This window comes from Propithecus coquereli, unplaced genomic scaffold, assembly GCF_000956105.1.
Source record: "Propithecus coquereli isolate 6110/MARCELLA unplaced genomic scaffold, Pcoq_1.0 Scaffold60, whole genome shotgun sequence".
Taxonomy (NCBI): Eukaryota; Metazoa; Chordata; class Mammalia; order Primates; family Indriidae; genus Propithecus; species Propithecus coquereli.
Window position 1 is genome coordinate 751,757 of NW_012151952.1, and position 8,215 is coordinate 759,971.

General features: G+C 37.0%; 1 protein-coding gene across 1 annotated transcript in view; it reads left to right on the plus strand.

The window, feature by feature from the left end:
* Window positions 1–8,215, plus strand: part of GRM7 (glutamate receptor, metabotropic 7) — a 1,039,395-nt gene that overhangs the window by 211,817 nt on the left and 819,363 nt on the right. The gene's annotated exons all lie outside the window — the stretch shown is intronic.

Below are 8,215 nucleotides of genomic sequence, written 5' to 3' on the forward strand. Positions count from 1 at the left end.
AGAGCTCCTGGATAAGAAAGGAAGGAGCTTTCCAGGTTGAAGAGCCAGGAAAATACTCACCTGGTTACAAGACCAGTGATACCCTTTCCAAATGGTACCTACCTATATGATTCTGTTACTACAACTACTTTTCATGATGATGTGTTGGCCAATGTTTATTTAGTGTCTAGCGCCTGCCAAACCATGATAAATTGGTTACGAGCATTGTTGTAATCCTCTCAATAGTAAAAAGAGATTGATATAATTATTATTTTTCTTTACCGATGAGAAAGCTGAGGCAGCTGAGGCTTACAGAATTTTAAAAATTTACTGGAGAGGGTGTAGACAACTAATAAGGTAGTGAATAAATACTCTATCCCTCAGCCCCCTTTTTAAAAAAATTCCAATACTCACTTTCTTAACCTTCATGCTCACCTTCTTAACCTTTATGCCAATTCTCAAAGTGGGGTCACCAGAGGGCAGCAACATCATCTCCTGGGAACTGGAAATGCAAATTCTCAGGCTCCATCATAGACCTACCGAATGAGCAACGCTTGGGGGCAGGCCCAACCCTCTGTGGTTGGATAAGTTCGCCAGGGCCAATGTGATGCAACTTTGAAGACCACTGTTCTATGCTGCACTGCTTCTTCTTTAAAACAGGAAAAAAAAAAGAAGAGAAAGAAAAAAACCTCCTCTTAGTCCAAGTATTAGAAAATGGACTTATATTAATAAACCCCACTGAGCTTGCTGGGTTTCTTATAAGCCAGCGTGATTGTGGCAATTGCATGGCTCTTTTCAAGAAAGAACAAGTTGTCAAGAAAAACTTGGAGAAAACCCAAGACTTCTGAAATCCTGTCACTATTCAAACCATATAGGAATACAGATGACATGGAGAAAATTGGCTTAGTTTTAAATGAGAAAGTCGGGTTTTTTTATGTTTTGTGACAGGTGTCATATGGATTAAGAAATTCTATTTATGTCTCTATTTTGCTAATGAAGTGCACTGAGATAAAAAGTAACCTTCCTTATCCTGAGCCTTTGTGACAGCTTATTTCCTTTCAGGAGATGAAAGCGATGAGCAATGCATCTGCTAATAAACCTATGGTGGCATTATTTTGCTTGTGAATATGACAATATCGCAACCCCATGTTACATGTATAACATCGGATGTGCCATGATAGGAGAAGAAAAAAGACACATAATTCCCACCTAGGAAGTGTCAATCAATATCAAGTTGAAATGTAGTTCAAGGGAAATGTCATTCTTGTAATATTCTGGCAGAGCAACTGAGAAAAAAAACTCTTTGAGAATTCCTAGATAAATTAGAATCTGTTCCACTGACTGTGAAGTTGATCTGTTGCTGCTGATCTGTCTTTTCTAGGCTCTTGTGACTATATAGACTGGTTATTTCCTATTTCATTCAATGTTTTGGAATGTTTATGAGTAGGAACACATATCTAATCCCTCTGGCATTTTTTTAAACAGTGGCATTTTAAAAATGATCACTTTGCCAAGTTCAGAACTGTATCTTTTGTACCAAGCACAGAGCAATTGCTTAATAATTATATGCTGGCTGGATGACCGATGCGCCCTCTCATTAGGTAGGTCACTCCCCAGCCTGCTGCCCTTGTGTCGTTCTCACTAGGCCAGCATACCCATGCCCTGGCACAGCTCCAAGATTGCCAGTTTATAAAACATATTTACTTGAAGTTCAAGTTCGGTGAATTATTAATTTTACCCTTGGAAGGAAGCTTAGAAATGTTCTAATCCCAGCCTCTCTACAGCATAACTGAAGACTGAGAACTCTCTTAACACCTCTTGTAACAAAAATCTTGCTGTTCCATGGTGGAGTGTGTTTCTTGACTAGATCCCCTTTCTTTCTCTGTAAGATCTTAACCTAATACCTGTTGTCTAGGCTCCCAACTATGAATCTGGGCCCTTGCTACTTCAAAGATTATCTTGGGACCAGCAACACGGCACCCCCGGGCAGTTTGCTAGACATGCAGGTTCTCAGGCACCATTCCAAACCCCTGACTCAATCTTCATTTAAAAAAGATCCCCTGGTGATTGCATATTAGAAATTTTCAAATAGCTTTATTGAGTGGCACATAAAATTAAGTGCACATAAAGTGAACATTTTAATAAATGTTTATCTTGTTTTAGGGGTGTATACATAGCACCACAATCAAGGTAATGAGCATACCATCATTCCTAGAAGTTTCCTCAAGTCTCTTTATAATTCACTGACCCTTTCCACCTCCTCATCCCCAGGCAACCATTGATCTGTTTTCTGTCACAGATTAATTTGCATTTCCTAGATTTAAAAATAAATGGAAAAACACAACAGGTACTTTTTTAAAAATAACTTTGGTTCTTTCATCTCTGAGAATTATCAGTGTTGATGCATGTATTAATAGCTAAGTTTTTTTATTGCTGAATGGTATTCCATCATATGAGTACACCACAATTTATCCATTCACCCTTTGCTGGACATTTGTATTGTTTCTATATTTATATTATAAATGAAGCTGCTCTGAATACTTATTATATAAGTCTTCACATGGACACATGCTTGCTTTTCTCTTTTTTTTTTCTTTTTTTTTTTTTTGAGTAAATAGCTAGAGTGGGATATCTGATGGTGATATTGTGAAATATGTATTTGGTCTTCATCCTCATTTCCTGGCATACAACTCCTAAAATCCTCAGAATCTCCAAAGTGATGTTTCTGTTATGCTAATGAGTTGGCTGATGGTTGGCAGCCCCTAGGTAGCTTCCAGATGGGGGCTGGTCACAGACCTCACACCTCCAGGGTGGAGCAAGGGGCTGAAGGTTAAGTTGATTACCAATAGCCATCATTTAACCAAACATGCCTATATAATGAAGCTTCCATAAAAAGCCACAAGGACTATTTTTGAAGAGCTTCAGGACACCTGACCAAGTGGAGGTTCCTGGAGGGGGCACACCAGAGGAGAGCATGGAAGCTCCACTCCCCCTCCCGTACCTCCCATACCTCTCCCTACACATCTCTTCAGCTGCATCCTTCGTTAATATCCTTTATAATAAACCAGTAGACATTAGGGTTTTCCTGAGTTCTGTGAGCTGCTCTAGCAAATTAGTTGAACCCAAAAATGGGGGGACTTATAGTTCGTCTGTCAGATACACAGGTAAAACAACCTGGAGTTTGTGATTGACATCTGAAGTAGGGGGCAGTCTTGTGGAACTGTACCCTCAACGTGTGGGACCTGACCCTATCTTCAGGTACTGTCGAAACTGAATTGAGGGGTGCCCAGATGGGAATTGGGGGCGTCCTGATGATGTCTGCTGCAGCATTCATTGCTTGCTCGCTAGTGGGGAGAAATCCTCATACACTTCTCTTTTTCTTCTCTGTGTTTCACTCAGATAGTTTCTATGGTTATATCTTCAAATTTACTAATACTCTCTTCTGCAATGTCTAATCTACTTCTAATTTTATCCAGAGTATTTATCATCTTGGACATTTTTGTTTTCATCTCTATAATTTATATTTGCAACTTTTTTTTCTAATCTTCCATGTCTCTACTTAGCATGGAATTTTTTTCTAGCTTCTTTCTCATACACGATACAGTTATAATAATTGTTTTTAAATGTCCTTTTCTGCTAATTCTTTCAATTATGGATTAATTTCAATTGATTAATTTTCCTCAAAATTGATCATATTTTTCTTCATGTTGCATGTCTGCTAAGTTTTGATTGCCAAACATTGTGAATTTTACCTTGTTGATTACTGAAAATTTTTACATTTTTACAAATATTCCTTAGCTCTGTTCTAGGATGTACTTAAGTTACTGAAGACAGTTTGATCCTTTTTCCTCTTTCTTTTAATATTTGACAAGTAGAACTAGATTAGTGTCAAGGAAAGAGCTAATTTTTGCTCCACTACTGAGGAAAATACTCTTTCGGGTACTCTATCTAATGCCACATGAATTATGAGGTTTTCACTTTGGCTAGTGGGAACAGGAACTAGTCCCTGCTTTTTGAGACCTGCTATTGTTCTCTCAAATACTTTCTTGACCTTGGGCAGTTACCTCTCACTAGGGAACTAAGCAATACTCAGCCCTGTACTGAAGTTGGGGAAACCCTAGGAAGAGCTTCAGAGTTCTCTCCTGGACTTCTCCTTCCTCGCTGGTATTCTGCCCCGTGAACTCTAGCAGCCTTGGTCTCCCTGAACTCTCGGCTCTGTCTTCGCAATGCATGCAGTCTTCTGCACTCTGTCTGCATTTCCCCTCAGTGCCACAGCTTGGAAACTCTTTCCATCTAATACACTGGGCACAATCATAGGACTCACCTCATTCATTTGTGACTTGCAGAGTTTGCTGTCCTTCTTTGCCTGATGTGCAAAGTTTTGAAAAAGTTCTCTCAGATGTTTTTCCCACCTTTTCATTATTTTGCGTGAAAGTGTAACTTACATAATCTAGTATCTGTTACTCCATCTTGGTCAGAAACACAAATCATGAGCATTAAAATTGGAGAAGCGCTGCTTTTCCATGGGACATCTCTGCTGATCTCCCTGAATCTTTTCTTCTTTAGCCTGAACATCCCCAGATAATGCAACTGACATTCTCCTGGCATGATCCCTATGCCTATGTGAATTTATTTTTTTAAAATGAATGCTTAGCCACATCACCTGTTGTGGTAGTCCTGCAGTTATTTTTCAGAATTCTTTGTACTTTATATGTCGATTAATTGCCACCTAATTTGTTTCAACCCATCATTCAAAGCGTTCAATACATTTAGGAAAAATATGACATCATCTTATTGTAGAAATTACTTACAGTTCCATATTGTCTGAAAATCTGATAAACCACAAATTAATTTCATCATCCAAGACACTGATAAAATTATTGATCATAGTGGTGAAGACATTCTTCTGAGTTCTTTTCCCAGACTGGCATTGATCCATTAATTGATATTTTGCATAGAATCATTTAACCAAATCACGAATCCACCTACTGTATAACCATTCAATTTGTGTTTGTTTACAGAGATATCTTGTCTTTACCAAAGTTTTAATGATATTCAGAAATTGTGTTTTGAATGCTTAAAAATGTGTATTGAATGAAAATGCTAATGGTAATTGTCTCCTGGTGGTGGGATGAATAGTAATCTTTATTTTTTTAATATTTTTTGTCATTAAGATTGTTTTATGTCAGATTAATTTTTATAATATGATAAAATAAATTCTAAAAATTGTTTCTCTGTTTTCAACATCCCCCAATCTATCTACTGAATGACTTAGAATAATAGAAAAGAAAGACTGTAGCTGACTTTTTATTAGTTAATCTTCCTTAATTCCAAATGATCATATTTTCAATTTAAAAATCTTATAAATCATTCCTTTAATTATCCATTTCAGAATCTTTCTACAACTTTTTTCTCCTTTGGAAATGTGGGGTAGTACTGATCTCTCATCTCTGTTCAATATATTGCCTTAAGTTGCACTAACTGAGGCTGGGCAATTTCAATTGTAAGTTCTCAAAAATTCTCAGAGTGGATTTCCCCTAGTAAAGGTTCCCCACACTCATAGGGAATCCTGATTTCTTCCCATTTAGTCAGTGAACTTTCACTGATATTTATTTTATCCAACCTCATTTATGGGTCATTTTTAAAATTACTATTTTTCAAAAGAAACTTTTAAGGTGAAATTAGTTAAAGCATTTTATTTTTATTCTGTTGATATTTACTGTTGACTAATTGGCACAAAGGCCTATTTTTCTTTCTTTTTCTTGCTTTTAGTAAAGAAGCTCATCTACATACAAATACATTAAGTTTTCTAAAGGCTCTCCTCAAATATAACTGTGCCCATTAATGCTGTGTGTTCATGTGGGAAAGGGTGATATGCTTCTGATCCGTAGCCTGATCTTGTTCATGATATATGAAGTGTTATAAGGTTGAATTTTAAAAGTTGCTATGTTAGGGCTGTTAGCATAAGAACTATCAAAAAATCAACAGTATTATTTTGTACTATAATAAATAGTACAAAAGCTCCAAGATATAACACCAAAGTGTATGTTGTCTAATCAGATGTCTGGCGCGACAGCCTTCTTTGTGAAGTTGCCTCCATCTTGCGGTGTGGGTATCTTACAGGACCTCTTACTGAATCCTCTGCATTTGCCTGGGTAACAAGCAAAGACAGAATGCAAGAGATCAAATTTCAAGTTCCCATCTTGCATGGAAGAGAGTCTGAGACTCCTTTCCTTAAGGCCAAGATGAGGAAAGAGAGATCAAGGAGCATCTTGCCAGATTCAACCACAGGGGAGGAGTCATTTCAGATTGCTCTTACTGTTTAGCATGCATTCTAGCACACTGCTGAGAGTTTCTAACGTGTTTGTGTCCTTTGGTTATACTTGCTTGTCTCCATCTTTTGTTCATTTCTAGTCCATTCCAGTACCTCACTGCAGAAGTCAGCATTACTCTGTTCCAGGAAGGTCCTGACCTGACCAACTTTTCCCTCATTTTTCTGTTAGTGTCATTTCCCAATTTGATGGCTGGACAAAGAGGTATATTCCCATCCCATTTAGATTCTTCCTTAGGCTAATGTGAACCAGGAATGCTGATTCCATCTCACGTCCTGAAAATATCATAACACACTACACACACATCCACATCCACACACTACATGTATGCATATTGCTGCTAGCAAGGGGTTGATTCTTTGCTTATGGTTTTTGTTCATTTTGTTTATGGTTTTGTTATAAACTTCTTCAGGGAAGAAATGTAACAGGAAAGTGTTCTATCTTCTGATTCAGGAGCCTTGTTGTGTGTGTCTCTTTGGATAAAGAAAGTCCTGGTAACTCAAGCAAACTGATCCAGGTGTTTGATGGGAAAACCCTGCAGAAAGTTGAGTAAATTCCCTATTTCTCCTTTTCCTTTCAGCTGCCCCTTATGAGTGACAATGCTGCATGAGATCTTGCTCTTGAGATCTTGAGATGCCCATTAGGATTTGAGAGTGCAGCCCTTTGCACATTATAGATTTTTTTTTCCAGCTTCAATGAGGTATAATTGACAAATAGAAATTGTATATATTTAAGGCATAAAATTTGATTTTTGCCATATGTATACATTGTGAAATTCTCACCAAAATCAAGCTAATTAATATATCCATCACCTCACATAGTTACCATTTTCTTCCCTTCCTCCTCCTCCTCTCTCTCTCTTACCCCTCCCCCTCTCTCTTTTTCTTTCTTTTTTTCTTTTGCGGTGAGAACACTTAAGATCTACTCTAAAAGCAAAATTTCTAGTATAAATATCGTATTGTCAACTGCAGTGATGATGCTACAAATTAGATCTCCAGGACTCATTCATCTTGCAAAACTATAATTTTGTACCCTTTGACCAACATCTCCCAATTTCCACCCCTCAGCCTCTGGCAACCACTGTTCTACTCTTGGCTTCTATGAGTTTGACTTAATTTAGATTTGACATCTAAGAGATCACGCCCTATTTGTCTTTCTTTGTCTGGCTTATTTCACTTAACCCTAAGTTCACTCATGTTGTCAGAAATGGCAGGATCTTCTTTTTTAGGGCTGAATAATATTTCATAGTACGTATATATCACATATTCATTATTCATTTACTTGTCAGTGGTCATTTAGATTGCTTCCATAACTTGATTATTGTAAATAATGCTACACTGAATATGGGATTGTAAATATCTTTTTGAAATCCAGATTTCATTTCCTATGAATATATACCTAGAAATGAGATTGCTGAATTTTTTGAGGAACTTCAATACTGGTTTCCACAATGGCTATACCAATTTACATTCTCATCAACAGTATACAAGGATTCTCTTTACTCCACATCTTTGTCAACGCTTACCTTTTGCTGATGAGAGCCATTCTAACAGATGTGAGGTAATACTTCACTGCAGTTTTGATTGCATTTCCCTGATGATTAGTGATGTTGGGTAATATCTTTGAATATACCTGTTTGTCATATGTATGTTTTCTTCAGAAAGATGTCTATTCATATCTTTTGCCCATTTTTAAATTAGGTTATTATTATTATCATCATTATTTTACTACTGAGTTATATGAGTTTCATATATATTACTAAACAAGACTCTCGGGTTTGTTTAAAGTATCAAGTGTGAGTAGTTGGCAGAGTTAAAGAGTTTGGTGATCTGTAGCTAGACTTATTCCAAAGACCTTACATACTATGTTTGCAGCTTCTGTACAAAAAAAAAAAAAAAAAAAAA